The sequence below is a fragment of the Ambystoma mexicanum genome, chromosome 1p (assembly GCF_040938575.1).
Source record: "Ambystoma mexicanum isolate Mex_15411 chromosome 1p, UKY_AmexF1_1, whole genome shotgun sequence".
Lineage (NCBI taxonomy): Eukaryota > Metazoa > Chordata > Amphibia > Caudata > Ambystomatidae > Ambystoma > Ambystoma mexicanum.
Window position 1 is genome coordinate 634,404,482 of NC_090921.1, and position 18,347 is coordinate 634,422,828.

Genomic DNA, 18,347 nt, shown 5'->3' on the forward strand with positions numbered 1-18,347 from the left:
GCCAGAAAACTGCAAAGAAAGACATTGGGATGAAATTCATGATCGACGTCAAACCAGGATGGAAGCCGAGAGACCTGACAGATGAAGAAATAAAAGACTTTGTGAAGGTCAGCGAATTTGCGCCAGAAGGAACAAAGTTTGTGTATCCCAGAAAACGAAGAAAGTATGAAGGAAATGGATCTATTGCAGTCAAATGGACAATGCCAGTTTATGACCTGGAACAAGGACGAGCATGTAAAAACAGCAGGAAGTCTGTAAGAAGTGATAAAAATATGGACTGCAAGGAAACACACGTTCACACCATCATGTACAAACCCAGAAGACGATGAACACGATACGGAAGAACCAAGTAAGACGAATCCGGAGGAGAAAGCAGAAGTAGTCGATGAACCGACCAGAGGGGAGAGTGTAGAGGAGCTCCCAGATACGGCCTGCACTCCTGCCCCCCATTTTGAGGTGCCAGGAACATACTCACCAAGATATGTGACGTATGAGGAACAAATAAACCAACAGAGAGTGGCACTAGGACTCTGCCCAGTGCCCATCAGAAGAGCAATACCTGTTGAAGTGCCTATAGCCAGACAACCATGGGCAGCTCGGTACCCACTGAGACAACCGTACCAGCAGCTGACACGAAATGAAGACTACCTACAGACTGTCCCCGAAGAGACCCAAAGAGCCTTAATGGAAGGCAAATGGTGACAACATAAGAGCCCGGACAGGCGTACAGATGAACATAACCGACAATCAAAAGATGACACACAAGGACAAAATGTAAAGAATAATGATGTAATGGACTTGTAAGAAGAAACGATCTTGATATATAAAGAAACGTAACCATGAAGTGAGATGAAAATATGCAACTAACAAATGCCTGTAAATAGGCTTGGAACTCAAGAAGCTAAGGAATCGATACTGCTTGCAATGCTTAGTAGAAGGATAGGGCGGCAAGCGCCAACTATTTATCTACCTCAAAAGCACATTATACAAGTGTGACTCCATTTTACAAAAGCAGAATTAATCCCAGGCTGCAAGGGGCCAACCAGGCCGAGATTCATATCCTAGCTAAAGCCAGAAGGAAGGAGCGGAATCGAAACTGAGCACAAAGCAGCTCATGCCTGAGAATTCGAGGTCAACTCCAAGAAGTGAGGAGAGCGGCAACTTTGAAGAAACGAAACTTAAGGTGCATAGCAGCCAGCCAGTGAAGATAGAGATATGGAGGCCCCAGGCAGGTGGCAAGGCTAAGGAAGAATCAAATACACAAAGAACGAAAATTAAGCAGATTCACAGTGAACAGACACGTGACCAGCCAAGCACGAAGAGGTACCGACGTCTGATGTCATCCAGAACCCGAGGATGCCATAACTTTTCCTGATAAGAAGCTACAGTTTTGAGGCCATCCTCAGCCAACTAATTGACACATAGCCCTAAAGTACTGATTGATGGAAGGGAGGCAGGGTGAATCATGGGGCACAACGCATCTGGGTGTCCATTCTGCATGCTGATAATTAAAGTGGAGATTTATGCCTAGGTGTGTAACCCACCCAATCACAATGGACCAAATAATCTAGGGTCCTATAGCTAGTAGAACCAATAAGTCATCGTACTTGTAGTGACAACTATCATGAGTGATGTAGAGGGATGGACGTAGACGCCCACCCGATAAGAGTTATCCAATCCTCACACTCTGTTACCATATACAGATATAGCACCTATACTTAAGTTACCTTTCCCGACCAATAGAATTGCATGACAAACTTTGAGTGTTACACGTCAATGATGATGAGTTTTGCCTATAAGAATTGCTGTCTGAATGAAGAATTTGGAAGTAGAAGCGAGACAGGCGATCACATCACTGTTAATTTCCATTTGTTTCCCGGTTTTTTGTACTTGTCATTAAACAGACTTCCCTTTGCCAAACCATTGACTTGTCCTTATTGATTGATGCTGGAGTAAGAGAATCCTGCACCCCATCCTCCTCAAGGTGCAGCTATGTCATCGTAAAAGTACTTGAGGGTGAGCTCTGATCCCATGGGCCAGTCAGAGGTCGCTCCGCCCTCTTGTACAAGATCAGATGTAAACCAGGAGGCAGCGGGACGCGACGGGTTGCAAGTAGGTTTCAAAGGTGCTAGGGTATACACCACACTCAAAAATCTGAAACCAGATTTACAAGGGGTGAAGAAGTTGTCAAGGAGAGGGAGGCAAAGTTATAATGTATCATCTTAGCCAGATCTAAAGGCTTGACAGACGTCCAGCTCCTCTGTAAAGCTTTAGGTTCAGAAGAGAATGCCTGAGGAGTTGGAAGCACTATTTTAAAAGGGATTCAAAAGTGGTTGTCCAGGTCAGCGATAAAATTGATGACGCACAGACCAGTGCATGAGTGCAAAGGTCAGAGCAAGTGTACGTCCTTTAATGTGCTTTGGGCCCAAAACATATTCATGCAGGAAAATAGTCTGCATACAGGAGTTTAAAGATGTCATGACAGAATCATCCAGAACCTCAAACCAGATATGAAAAGTGCCAAACACAAAAAGGGTTTTATAATACAGTACTAGGTCAGTAATAAACAGGGAAAAGGATGTAAAAAAAACTTGGTCGGGGGAAGGAGGAAGGTAAACCACCAGTATGTGGAGTGTTAAGGGAGAAGAGACCACAATGCACGCAAAGCTGCTAAACATTGCAGTTACGCAGGAAAAGAGAACTGGGCAGGCTATCCTTATGGATAATCGCTACACTGCCTGCCGGAAAGGCTGCATCTCAGTCCACATGTTTGATGGAATATCCATCAGGTAACACGTGGACATGATCAGGAGAGGAGGTTTCAGAGAGCCAAGTCTCAGTGATACAAACCAGATCCGGGTCATGTTCAGAGAAAAGATGAGCCATTGTCAAATGTATGCGCAACAAATGAACGAATGTTAAGTTGCAAGGCACGCTAAGCAGGAAAAGCACTAATGCACGATGAACCTCGGGGGTCCAACCTTGGAGAAAGACAGTTTCCAACAGTGCTAAAGATAAAAGAGTTTCAGTTGTATGGTGTTTGGGACAGAAAGGTGGCTCCTCTTAGAACAGCTTTTAAAACAAATGTTTCAAAAGCAAGGCAATAAAATAAATCAAAGTTATTCACAAAGTTTATTATAGGAGCGATAGGTGCTTCAGTAAGTATTCCGGTTACTCACCGCCCTTACTCCGTTTTTCCCAAGTGACTTGACAGGTCAACTGGGGGTCATGGGAGGTACGTTTTGCCATTGTTGGATCCAGTAGAAGATGCCCAGAAGCTGTGGGTGCAACGAAGATTCTGATTGGATCTAGGAGCTGAGTACAACCCTTTCCGATGAAGAAATGCATCAAGCATGATACAGGTCTCTTCAGGACACTCTAACAGATGGGTAATAGCCGGTTCTAGTGTAATTCACCCCACATGGGCGACAGCAGGCATCTTTCCAGTTGCAAATGAAAACATGCTTCCAGGACAGGATCCCTTGATGCTGGGAAACTGAAACTTGGCAGGAATGTGACTTGCAGGACGAGTTGGACATCACCAAAGTTCTAGGTAAACGTGGAACGGTGGCACTTCTGGCTTGGTAGCCCAATCTAGTGCTGGGTGGTCCACTTGGTAGTCCAGGGACTATTCCAAAGGCTCAAGACTGCAGGAGCACGAGAAGATGTTGAGACTTGTTGGTCCCAACAGTCCAATGATCAGATCAGGTAGTCCAGCAGGGCTTCATCACTGTAATTGCAGGAAAGGTTGCCAGGTCTCATCAGGAGTCGCCCATGGGTCTTCAGTCACATACACAGCTACACACAATACTTGTCTCCATTGCTGATCTGCTGGAATGGCTGCAGGACTCCTCTTCTTACCCGAAATTCAGGTGAGTGGTCAAACTCAGCCCTCCAATAGTAAGTATCTGCATCACTCACCCAGCTAGCAGTGGTCCAATTAAGGACCACTGTGAGTTTCTTTCATGCATTCACACTAGACTTTCAGGCACCACAGTTTGTGGACTGGGACCAGACACTTCCATCCATTTTATGTGTCAACACACCAATGACATGCACTAGCCTACGAAATCAGTGGCTTTCCCGGGTAAATGCATGATCATATTAGGGATTTTCTGACCAGAGAAGGCAGGAAAAAGACCGACAAATGAAATGGCCAAAGGACCGAAAGGACAAACGAAAGATCCTGTAGCATGGCCATTTTGGGACACTAGCCACCTTTAGTAGCCAGATGGGCTAAACGCGTACGTGAACACTAAAATAAAAGCATTCCTGGTAAAAATGTAATTGCTGCCACCAGCGAGTCCTTAGGCAGATTTTTTAAAAATAACCAAAAATACTGGTGGCAAAAGTCTAGGCTGATACAAAAGTATCCCCATTGCACTGCATGGTAAGATGCAGTGTATAATGTTAAAAAGTTACCAAATAAGGTAAAAAGTATAAAGACAAAAGGGAACCATTGTTTCCCAGTACTCACAGGCTGATGGACTAGTCAATTTCCCCATAACAAAATAAGCAAATGACCAGGGAAGTGAAGTTGAAGGCTACACTTCTCTTTAGAAATTCAGGACAAGTCAAAATCAAAAGCAAAAAGTTTGGGGGTACATGGTGAAGTCAAAGCCTTGAAGATTTATGGACTGGACCACCTGAGCAACTTCTAATTCTCTCCCTTCATGTTCATCCGCCACTTTAAGGGCCGATGGTCAGTTTGTACAGTGCGGTGAGCCCCACAGAGGTATAGTCTCAGCTTTTGAACGCTCCACACTATGGAAAAACATTCCGGTTCCACTGTAGACTACTTGAGCTCGCTGTCTTTAAACTGATGACTGGTGAAACATATAGGAAATTCTTGCCATCTAACTGTGAAAGGACAGCATCTATCCCAGTGTCAGAGGCATCTCTCTGTGCAATGAAAAGTCTCTGATAGTCAGATGCCCTGAGCACAGGGGCCTGACAAAGTAAATCCTTCAGGCCTTGGAAGGCCTTCTCACACACCTTAGACCAAGAAAACGTCTTAGGTTTATTTGGAGTAGTGAGTGCCGTGTGAAGGGCCACTATGGTGGCATAGTCTGCCATAAGGTTTCTGTAATATCCAGTGAGGCCTAGAAAAAAAGCTCTCACCAAGGGTTGGGTAGTGGGGATGCCCAGTCTTGTACTGCCCGTACTTTGCTTGGAAGAAACTGAATCTTGCCCCCACCAACCTCATGCCCCAGGGTGTTACTCACCACTCCGAAATAGGCCGAAGGTGCAGAAGAAATGACCTTGGAGATGTTGGTGGTATAAGATTCAATATTCAGCCTTCCATCCCAGCTCCCCTGAGTACAAGACTCAGGCTTCCTCAAAGAGGGGCTCTTTTCCACAATGTACCTCTCTGCTGTTTCAATTGGGACAGACAGAGGAGTCAATTGAATAAAGAGCGGGGAGAACACACACCGCCAATACCAATGCTGCAAAGGAATACAAAGATATTAGACAGTGTTGAGATTATGCAAGTGATTAGAACAGCTGAAGTAATTGGGCAACTACCTAGATAGATATTGGAGTGGAGTTTCCTCGGGATGATCTACAAAAAATAACACAAATGAGTGGAAATGATCTAAGTCAGGATCGGTTCCAACTATAGCTATAGAATTGATAATAACTGACCTGAGTAAGGATAAATGGAGGAAGAGGATTCCAGGATTCTGAAGACAACGACAGGAGAAAATAACAAACAGGGAAGTTAGTATAGGGAAGTAACCACGAACGGCACGAGGGACGCACTAGTGCCGGGTTGGTGCAGTGCAGAAAAGCGTTTATATGCACGTAAGAGCAATCTCACAGGAAAGTCACTCAATGTCCCAGAATCCAACAGAAGACAAATATCCAAACTAGTCGTGGAGGTAACAAATAGCAAAGATGAGGATTGTCAATCAAGCATGTACCTGAGTACACGAGTATAGTTGAGTAGCTGTTGAGATGATCCGGATAGTAGACAGCAATTTGGAGTGCAGAGTGGCAACCAGGAATAAGAACCGCAAGACACAGAAGAGAGCCGGATCCAGTAGCGTTCTGAGTCCAAGAACCAGACTAGCACGACAGGAACAGAGGAGGAGACGAGGCAATCCAAAAGTCAGGCAAAGGTCAAAACCAGGAGTTCAGATGAGGAATCATGTAAGGAGACACGAAGAGGAAACGGACGAAACCGCGTGTAGCTGGTAACGCTAATTAGCAGCAACGAGCCCCTTGGAAGATGGTGGTTTTATAGTCGTAAGAGGGCCGTGGCTTGCTGTACATCTTCCACGTACAAGATGTGTCAGGTGACCCGGAGTGCGTCGACGTTTGTACTGACGCCATGGTAGCTTGTACCTGGACCATAGAGGAGCCTGCAAAGAAGTTGTATTCTGCAAGGGGAAGCCTGAAGTGTAACAGCATCCTCCCCCAAAGACTCCGGCAACCCCCTGGCGGAATGGAAGCTCCTCAGAAGAACCGGACAATGCAAATTGGAGAGTGGCTCCCAAGTAAGGTCCTCAGGCCCATACCCCTTCCGATCCACGAGGTAGAACAACGTAACCCCAGACACCCTACAGTCCAGGATACGCGGAGACCTCATATTCCTCCTCACCATCCACCAAGATCGGCGAAGGACGAGTAGGCAGACGGGTCCCGTGGACGAAAGGCTTGACCAGGGAGACGTGAAAGACTGGATGTATGCGCCATGATCGCGGCAGAGAAAGTTTAACTGCCACAGGTCCGATGACATCAGTAATAACATAAGGTCCCACATATTTGGGCAGAAGCGAGCGTTTGCCTGCAATTCCTAAATTGCGGGACGACAACCACACCTTCATGCCACTGCGATAGACTGGAGCAGGTGATCGATGCACATCAGCATACTTCTTGGCATGATCTTGAGCTCGGAGTAAATGATAGCGTACATCCCGATGAATCTTATCGAGATCTCTGATGCAATCTTTTGCTGCAGGATTAATGGCCGGTAATACCGGATCAAGTGGGAGTGCCCTAGGATGACCACCATACAGGACAAAAAAGGGAGAAACTCCAGTTGATGTATGCATATAGTTGTTGTATGCAAATTCTGCATAAGGCAGAGAAGTAAACCAAGACTGTTGGTACTGAAGGCATAAACAGCGTAGGTACTGTTCGATGGTAGCATTAGTTCTCTCAGTCTGCCCATCCGTTTGAGGATGGTAAGCCGAGGAATACCTGCCCTCAATAGCCAGAGAAGCTGTAAGAGCCTTCCAGAATTGTGACGTAAATTCTGTGCCACAATCGGAAACAATAACCGAGGGTAAACCAAAGAAACGAAACACATTCGTCAAGAACAGTCTCGCCAATTCTGGAGCAGCAGGCAAACCAGAGCAAGGTATGAACAATGCATATTTAGTGAAGTAATCAACGATTACCCAAATAGTGTCATAGCCCTGAACATCAGGAAGTTCCACAATGAAATCCATTGACAGCATCTGCCAAGGTTTGTACAGCACAGGAAGAGGTTGTAACAAACCGACTGGTTTGGCTCTAGAAGTTTTACACTGAGTGCATATGGAGCAAGTCAAAATGTAATCCTTTACATCACGAACCATGGAAGGCCACCAAGCCCAACGCCGTAAGGCTTCAAGAGTTTTTTGACTTCCTGGATGTGCAGCAATCAAAGAATCGTGAGACCACTGAAGCGCTAAATCTCTAACTTGACCTGGGGGTATATAGACGCGCCCTTGAATGAATGGCAAACCCTGTTTGATTTCCAGATTGAGGTCAGTGATCAATTTTGGTTGTTTTGAAACCCAATCAAGGATGATTGAATGCAAAGAGGGCTGAACCGAACAACCACAAACAACTTTGTTCGGTAGAAGAAGAAGAGCTTCGACCTGTTGAGACTGACCATCCGCATGTAAGCGCAAGAGAGTATCAGCTGAAACTTGAGCTTTAGCAGGACGGTATGTGATAACAAATTGGTATTCTGAAAAGAATAAATGGCACCGCGCCTGTCTAGCTGTAAGACATTTCATAGATTTGAAGGCTAACAGACTGCGGTGATCCGAGTATACAGTTACAAGGTGTTTGGCCCCCAGAAGGTGATGCCTCCATTCCAAGAATGCGTCTCTGATGGCTAAAGGTTTGTGTTCTATGATGGAATAATTTCTTTCGTAAGCTGTCAATTTACGAGAGAAGTAGGCAACAGGATGAATCTCTCCCGAATGAGGACAGGTTTGAGACAATACCGCCCCAAGGGCATAACCTGAAGCGTCTGCTTCAACAAAAAAAGGAAGCTCGGGATCAGGATGTTTGAGGACAGGGGCGGAAGTGAAGGCTGATTTTAATTGATCAAAGGCTCTCTGAGCTTCTGAAGACCATACAAATGGCACCTTGGCACTTGTCAGAGAGGTAAGTGGTGCAGAGATTTCAGAAAATCCATTGATGAAGCGTCTATAAAAGTTTGCAAATCCCAGGAATGATTGTAAAGATTTGACTGAATTGGGCACAGGCCATTCCAGGATCGCACTAATTTTGGACCGACTCATGCGCACTCGATTGTTAGTAAGGTCATATCCCAAGAATTCCACCTCTGAGTCATGAAATATGCACTTTTCGGATTTTACAAACCATCTATGTTCTCTCAGACGTTGGAGTATTGTTTTGACATGTTTTTTGTGGTCTTCCTGGTTTTGTGAATAAATCATAATGTCATCCAGGTAGACAACAACAAATTGATCAAGAATGTCGTAAAACAGATAGTTCATGAAAGCCTGAAAGGTGGTCGGGCATTACATAACCCAAAGGGCATGACAAGATACTCAAATAGACTGTAACGTGTTTCAAATGCGGTCTTCCATTCGTCCCCCTCTCTCATGCGGACGAGATTGTAAGCTCCTCTGAGATCAAGCTTAGTGAATATTTTGGAAGAACCCAATTGATCAAGGAGGACAGAAATCAGAGGAAGAGGATACTGGTTTTTTATGGTTGCTGCATTCAAAGCACGATAATCAATACAAGGACGTAGATCCCCTTCCTTCTTAGGGACAAAGAAAAGTGGTGATGAAATTGCCGATTTGGATGGATGAATGAATCCCATGGTCAAAGCCTTGTCTATGTAATCTTAAAGGACTTCGTCTTCTTTGAGACTGAGGGAATACTCTCTGCTGGATGGTATCTTTACTCCCGGTATTAGGTCTATTGGGCAATCATAGGCTCTATGTGGGGGTAGAGTCTCTGCCATCCCTTTGTCAAAAACATCTGTGTAATCTACATATTGAGAAGGTATCACAGAGGCAACATTTTTAGAGACAGCTCCAATATGCATAGTAGGAGAAACTAGCGCCCTGACTGGACTATCCTGGGTAATACCGAGTAATGTAGCACATCGAGTATTGCATATATTGGAAGGGAACTGAATCTGAGATGTCGACCAGTCGATGGCAGGATTATGAAGTTTCAACCATGGAATGCCCAGAATGACTTTGTAAGCTGGTGCTTTAATGATATTGAATGATATGTCTTCAGTATGGCCTTCATCAGTACTCATATGCAGTGGAACTGTTTGGTGAGTTACCATTCCTGAGACAAGAAGTGAACCATCCACTGCATTCACTGTTTCAGGTATAGTTTTGCGAACCAGTGGTAGTCTTGACATGGCGGCAAAGCATTGATCAACATAATTACCTGTTGCACCTGAATCTATCACGGCTGTTGTCTGGAATGAAAAACCGTGACCTATGGAAAATGTAACAGGTAGGCGGACTAAATGACTCGGATTCTGTAATATAGAGTCCAAAGGTGAGTTTCCCGACATAGGGACTCTGTCTACTGTCGGGATTTGGCGTTTCCCGCCTTTCTTTTAGGTTTTTTGGAACACTCAGGTAATAAGTGATCAGAGGCCCCACGGTACATGCAGAGATTGTGTGATCAATGATATTCTCGTTGAGCAGGGGTAAGCGGTCCCCTAACCACACAAATCTGCATAGGTTCAGGCGCAGGAGGTGAAGAAGACAAGGCCTCTGCTGAAACCGTGCTGAACAATGCTGTTATCTTTTCGCCGCGTCTTTCAGATTTACGAGCATCAATGTGAAGGACTAAGTCTAGCAGTTCCCCGAATGCCGCGGGAACTACAGGAACAGTGGAGAGGATGTCCTTTAGTTCATCTGAGAGGCTGAGAGGCCTTGATAGAAGATGGCTGTCTTCTTTTCTTCAGGCCAGTCGGTTTCTAGTGCAAACTGATTGAACCGGGCCAAATAAACCAATAAAGAATTGTTCCCTTGTCGATGTTTTAAGAGTTCCAGGTCAGTAGCTTGAGTAGTATAACGTGTATCAAATACTTTACTCATCATAGCAAAAAGGGCATCACAATTGTAAAGAACATGACTATTGGATTCCAACAATTGGTTAGCCCCTGCGGCTGCAGTGCCTCCCAAATGAGACAAAACAAAAGCCGCTTTAGTTGTAGAGGTGGGAAATGAGGCGGGGTGGCACAGAAAATGTAATTTGCATTGGTTAATGAAGGTTCGATATTGTTTAGGGTCGCCTAGGAAGCGTTCAGGAGGAGCTAGAGGGAACTGGGTTGTAAGCATGATCGGGTTTGATTCCTGCTGTGGAGGTGGAAACCCTGAACCTGATGCTGTAGCTCCAGCACCAGCCATCTGTGACGCTGGTGTGGTAACCAAAGACTGAATGGCATCCATGCATTGGCGCAGTGCTTCTTGTGCATTGGTCAAGTCGGTACGTAGATCCGTGACCATTTGCACGATTTGATTCAAAGCATCACTGGCCTCCGTGGACATTTTTTAAGGCTGCTAATTCTGTTACTCACCACTCTGAAATAGGCCGAAGATGCAGAAGAAATGACCTTGGAGATGTTGGTGGTATAAGATTCAATATTCAGCCTTCCATCCCAGCTCCCCTGAGTACAAGACTCAGGCTTCCTCAAAGAGGGGCTCTTTTCCACAATGTACCTCTCTGCTGTTTCAATTGGGACAGACAGAGGTGTCAATTGAATAAAAAAGCGGGGAGAACACACACCGCCAATACCAATGCTGCAAAGGAATACAAAGATATTAGACAGTGTTGATATTGGAGTGGAGTTTCCCCGGGATGATCTACAAAAAATAACACAAATGAGTGGAAATGATCTAAGTCAGTATCGGTTCCAACTATAGCTATATAATTGATAAAAACTGACCTGAGTAAGGATAAATGGAGGAAGAGGAGTCCAGGATTCTGAAGACAACGACAGGAGAAAATAACAAACAGGGAAGTTAGTATAGGGAAGTAACGAGGGACGCACTAGTGCCGGGTTGGTGCAGTGCAGGAAAGCGTTTATATGCACGTAAGAGCAATCTCACAGGAAAGTCACTCAATGTCCCAGAATCCAACAGAAGACAAATATCCAAACTAGTCGTGGAGGTAACAAATAGCAAAGATGAGGATTGTCAATCAAGTATGTACCTGAGTACACGAGTATAGTTGAGTAGCCGTTGAGATGATCCGGATAGTAGACAGCAATTTGGAGTGCAGAGCGGCAACCAGGAATAAGAACCGCAAGACACAGAAGAGAGCCTGATCCAGTAGCCTTCCGAGTCCAAGAACCAGACTAGCACGACAGGAACAAAGGAGGAGACGAGGCAATCCAAAAGTCAGGCAAAGGTCAAAACCAGGAGTTCAGATGAGGAATCGTGTAAGGAGACACGAAGAGGAAACGGACGAAACCGCGTGTAGCTGGTAACGCTAATTAGCAGCAACGAGCCCCTTGGAAGACGGTGGTTTTATAGTCGTAAAAGGGGCGTGGCTTGCTGTACGTCTTCCATGTACAAGACGTGTCAGGTGACCCAGAGTGCATCGACGTTTGTACAGACGCCATGGTAGCTTGTACCTGGACAATAGAGGAGCCTGTAAGGAAGTCGTATTCTGCAAGGAGGCCCGCGGGGAAGCCTGAAGTGTAACAAAGGGGTAGGTCACTGAGCCCTGACCAATCTCGTACATGGTAGACTTCATGGTGAGGTAGGGCTTCTGAAGAGCCTGTAACACATTCTCCAGGTATCTTACATGTTCCTCCCAAGTGGAACTGAAGACAGCTATATCATCCAGATATGCAATGCAGACGTCACCCGACCCATTGAGAACATGGTTGACCAGCCTTTGGAAAGTGACAGGTTAATTCTTCAAACTAAAGACCATTACCCTGAAGTCCCTCAGGTGTTGAAAATACTGTATTCTCCTTTTCATTTTCTGTCAGTAATATTTGCCAATACCCTGCACTGAGATCAAAAGTGCTATGGTACTTGGCAGAATCTAGCTTGTCCACCAACTCATCAAGGGGATGAGCATCTGTCTTGGTGACAGCATTCAAAGCTCTGTAATCTACACATAATCTCAAATCAGATGTACCTGCTTTTGGTATCAGTAGCACAGGACTAGACCAAGGACTACTAGAGGGCTCTATGATCCCTAGATCCAACATTTTGTTGACCTAAGACTTAATATGGGATTTCACTTTGTCTGATATCCTGTAGCTCCTTCTTGTAAGTAGGCACACTGTCTCCAGTATCTTTTTTTGTTATTTATTTATTTTTATTTTTGTTGTCAGAAAATGTGGACTTTTCATAAATATTTAAATACACAACAATTCATTATACAAAAGAGAAAAACAAATAAAATACCACCAAAATCACAATTAATTCAGTAGAGTTTATGACATACAAAGCAGGCAAGAGAGCTAGTGCAATGGAAGCTGTACATGACATCAATCTCATCAATATTTATCACAGCCAAAGTTAATGTGCATATAGTTTTATCGAGTTCCATTCATTTAAGACTCCTAGCAAGTCCAATGACAAACATTTTTCATTTCCGGCTGATAGTTTAAGCCAGAACTCTTCAGATCCAAGACATTCCACCTGATGGATCTGTGGCTGAGAGATCTTGTTGACTCACATGAAATTAATAGATGTATAAGGTCTTGAGGCACAGCTTCCCCACAGAGATCGCAGAACCCTTCATGAGGTTCCATTTTCTGACAACCCTCTGTACTTCTTTGGCAACTATAAGATTTAAACAGAATCTCAAGAGTTCCAATCTATCTCCATTTAGCATTTTGAAATCTTCGCAAGTATGGCAAGATGAAACCACTAGGTTTATTATTGATCTGGGATGATTTAAAGGATTTCATTTCGATGAAAGCCGACCTTGTCAATATCAAGTCTGTTCTCATCAGGTATTGCTTTACTTTGTCTGGATTCTCTATGAGTGCAATCTCAGAATGATCACAGTATTCAAAGATTCGACAAGCATAACATTTTAGACACATCAGGAAAGTACAGTTGCCTTGAATTAAGAGCTCTTTTATGTCTTCATATAATGATTTCTTATACGGAAGCTTCACAAATCTGAACAGAGCTAGTCTTCCAATCCCAGTAGGCTTGTAATGACTGTAGTCCAAGCTCATAGCACAAACGGGTGATCGAAAGGGACATTGGTAGACTGAGTACCTTCTTCCATAGACTCCCATCTAAATGGGACAAGTTGAGCTTTCGTGCCAGGGGATTAGATTCCAAACCATATAAAATAACCGGAATTACCTTCCCCATATAAAATGTGATCAATGGCAATAGTGAGAATCTACAGTACGTACTTAGAATCCTCTTCATTTGGCAAGTCAGTTGTAAGAATTTGCCCTACACGACAGTTTCCAACTCCTTTAATGATCTAATTTGTAGGCCCAAATATTTGACTTTCTTTGTCACTGGTAGCAGTTGATTATTTAACTTCCAGATAAATGTTTTTTTGCGGTTTGCTAAAGGTGATAATAGTGGTTTAATCGGGGTTTATTATTAAATCATTCTGCTCTGCAAATTTCTCAAAAGCTGTAATCATATGCTGCAGGCCTACAGGAATATAGTCTACTAAGACTATGTCATCCACGTAGGCCAACCAGTTTATCCTACAAACTCCTATTTTGGGACTGGCCAACACAAGTAAGGCCCAGACTTCAGCCAGATCTGCGAGATGGATATTACACCTCTATTGGTTGTATGGTAGTATTATCATGTAGGTATATGATGATCACCAGCAGACCCTCCAGTATTGCCCAACCTCTTAATTTTTCCCATAATCTTCCCCTATTCCCAGTGTCAAATGCTTTAGAAAGATTGATCCATGCTGCATGGATCGACTTTGTGCCTTTCTTCCCCACTTTGTCATTGATTATTGTCATTACAAGACCATTTAGAGTTGTTGAAAGCCCTTTCCTAAAGCCTATTTGATGCTTAGCTAGAATACCCTTGTGTTCTGCCCAGTCCTCCAGCTCTTTCAAAATTAAACCAGAGAAGATTTTACTGTCCGTGTTGTAAGGAACTCATGGTGGCAACAGTAAAGACAGACACAAGTGACCACAATTCAAGGGTGTTTATTAATTTCTATAGGAAGGTTGGAAAAACACCTAATCTAAACCTATATCTAAGATGAGAGCAAGCTACAACCATCAAATAATAAAAAGGCAGCCTTAGTGCCGTCAAATAAAACAGCCTATAGTAAAAATAAAACCTATTGCCAATCCTTACGCTAAATACAAACAAAGAGTGTGGGATAGTGAAGAGGAGGTGGCAAGCACGATTCGCACTCCTACTGCCCATTTTGAAGTACCAGGAACATTCACGCCGAAATATGTGATGTATGATGAGCAAATAAACCAGCATAGAGCCGTAGTGGGACTCTGTCCAGTACCTATCAGAATAACAGCACCTATTGAAGTACCGACACCTAAGAAAACCTGGACAGTAAAGTACCCATTGAGAAAACCATATCGACAAATGAGACAGAATGACGATCACCAGAATGCAATACCCGAAGAAGCTAAGAAGATGCTGAAGGAAGACGAATGATAATGTCATAAGAACCCGGACTGACTCACATATAGAAGATATAATGATCTGAGAATGATGACAAACAAGACGAAACACCATGGACAAGTGACATCCTAAGCCTAAAGTATACCAATTGATGTCAAGATGTCAGAAACTTGTGCCATATGCACGATAAAGATATTCAGTTAGGTTAAACGTGTACATATACAAAGTAAACGCAAGAAGCACAGAAATCATGAGGCTTGCTTATGCTTAGTAGTAAGATAGATTGCGGCAAGCACCACCTGTGCATATCTACCTCAAAGAAGCACTTTATAGAAGTATACTTCCAATACGCACAAGAGCAGAATCAACCAAAGGTTACTAAAGGTCTCAAGAGGAGAGCTTTGCAGCAAACAAATCGAGAATAAAAGAGGGAGAGGAGCTCAGACGAGGGTAACCATGACAAGAAGCCAAGGTCGGCTGAAATAGGCCAACAGTGGATACAATTAATGAGAAGAAGAACAGAGTATCCTGTTCAGAAAGGTCAAGATAAGCCACAGATGGCAGACGACTGGCAGAATTAAATTAAATACACGAAATTGCATGAAGGAAAGACCGATTTCACAGTGTCAGAATCATGTTACCGAGCAAGCAGAAGGGATGAGACTTTCACACCTATGCATGGACTCTTGCCATGCCCAGTCGCCTTAACTTTCCCAGACCAAGAAGCAGACTTGAGGCCAACCACAAAGAAATAATTGACACATGACCACTGGAGTGATGATTGATTGTAACTATAATTGAAGGGAAGCTGGGGTGCAGACAAACTCCCTGCACCTGGCCGGCTATTCTGCACGCTGCTAAGCGCAAGTGGAAAAGTATGAGTGGGGTTGATGCCAACCCAATTATAGTGGACAATGTAATCTATCTCCTATAGTTAATAGAACCAATGAGATGTCGTACTTTTAGTGGTGTTTACAGTAGCCATTTTGAAGGAAGGGCTTAGTTGCCCACCTGACATTGTCTATCCAATCCCCTCATCCTGTTACCATATACAGATATAGTAGCTATATTAAAGTTACCTTCCTAGAACCAATCAAGTTGCATGCTAAATTGTGAGAGTTACACGTCAGTGATGACGAGTTTTTGGTATAAATGTTATGTGTAATCTGAAATTAATTGGAGTTGAAGCGAGAAGGAAGATTGAGTGATTGCTAAAATTCATGAACTCCTCGTTTTTTGTAGTTGTCATTAAACGGACTCCCTTTGCCAAACTATTGAGTTGTCATTATTGATTTGATGCGAGAGTATTAATCTGCATCCCCATCCATCTTGAGGGTGCTGCTACTCATCTTAAAGTGCTGTTTGGAAACCCCCAGTCCTATGGGCTGGCTAGGGTCCCTACTGCACAATAGGATTCACAAGAAAGAAAGAAGTGTTCACAAATAATAAGTCAGGATGTGGTAGTCGGGGTCTCCCTTTCCCACGTTTTGAGCACAGGACAAGGTGGGACTCTGGAGCACAGCATGCTCTCGAGCTTTCCCAGCACGAGACTACAGTTCCGCTCTCAGGTATCTCAGGTCCTTCGGTGGTTAAGGCTCCTTTCTACAAAAAGTCTCTTGCCTCTGAGGACCTGATGGGTCTCAAAATAATAACCAAAAATGTCCTTTTCACATGTATGTTGGGTGATGACTTTCACCCCTGTATCCCTCTTTCGAGCTCAGATCCACAAAAGGTTCTTGGCAATATCAGAATCTTCGGTAGTTAGTTTCTTGCATCCAGGGGCCTGATGAGCTCAAAATCATAAACAAAAGTCCTTTCCTGATTGTACTCGGGGTAATAAGTCTTCACACCTGGGTCCCCCTCTTCCGGGCTCAGACCCCTCTTGAATATCAGCCTCCCTCCGTTGGGTTCACCCTGGCTTGTATTCAAAAGATTTCTCTGTTGTACTTCATGTGTCGGTGGGGTGATGGCTTTTCTCCCCTGGTACCCCCTCTTCTGAGTTCAGATCCCTCTGGAATGTTTGCCTTCCCTCCGTCGGGTTCACTATGGCCCTTTTCAGTGGGTGATCGCTTTTCACCCCTGGATTCCCCTCTTCCGGGCTCAGATGCCTCGCGAATGTTTGCCTCCCTCATTCGGGTTCACTACGGCTTTTTATCAATGCAACTTCATGGCACTTACAGATATTAATGTCTTTTTATACAGTTCACTGTGGACATACCTCTGCCGGGTTCACTCTTGTCAACACACTGTTTATCAGGACTTTTAGGCTTTGCCCCCTTTTCACTGGCATCCCTCTGTTGGGTTCACTCTTGCCAACTCTGCCAATCACACAATTCCTTGAACAGTTGCAGTACGATGCAGGATTCACTTCCCTTAGCTTCACAGTCATTTGCCGGTCAAAGACTTTCAGCGGTACAAAGGATTTTACTAGACCCCTGTATGACCACTTTGACCCCTTTCTCGCCTTTCCCAAGCCCTTCTGGTAATGGTAGTTTCAACAATAGGGTAATTGCCCAGAGTTTCCTGAGTGAGCACCCACGTGGTGCCTGACTCCTCTATAGTTGGTTTTCCCCTTTTGTATCAACAGTTCTTTGCACTTTCTTCAATTAGCCACTTGTTACTTCTGTTCATCACAGTTTGGTTTCTTATCGGCTCTCCCCTCAACTCACTGGCTGTGATGAACTGCTTGGCTTTTCTTATCTCTGGAGTCAAGGGCGGTACCACGGTGGACAGCGTCTTTCCCTGGCTTGGTTATCCCTGTGTACCATTTACATCTGCTGCAACACACACACGCTGGCTATTGTTTGCGGTTTTATGATTCCTTCCGCTGAGGCTTCACAGGCCTTGATAGGAAAGGGCAAGGTCGCGTCTCTATTGTCACCCTCTCGGTTTGCGCTGTCTTTCTCCTCCTCTTGAGCTGCCGTGCTGAGTTAGCTCTCTTGTCATGCGGTCTGCTTTACTTGTATGGTGCTCTCGTGCTCCACCTTTTGTCCCTGTGGGGAAGGGAAAGGGCCTTTAGGCGTGTGTGATTCTGGTCACTTGCCTGACTTTGCCTGACCCTTGTGTTGGGGCATGTCAGGAAAACTACTTTAGTGTTAGTCCGTTGTCTTGCGTGTCGGAATGAAGTGTTTGTGTCGGGAAAGGGCGGGGGTTAGAGTTTGTAAGTATCATTCGTGGTAGGATGGGGAGAGGGTATTATAAGAAGGAGGAATTATATTCTTATTCTTAGGGGTGTAGGTGAATTTGGAAGGGTAAGTTTGGTAGGGTTTATGAAATGAATAGGGGGAATAATGGGAACAGTAGTGCTTTATCAATGCTGACTGGGAAAAGAGGGATGTGGAAAAGAGTGCCCGCAAGTGTTCGTGTAGGTCGCAGGAAAACAGGGATTCTGGGAGACATCATTTTTGGGTGCAACCGGGTTTGGGATCCTAGGGGATTGGTTATATATATGGAGGGGTCGTTGAATCTGGGCAGGAGGAATTCAATGGTAGGAACTGAGGCAGATGT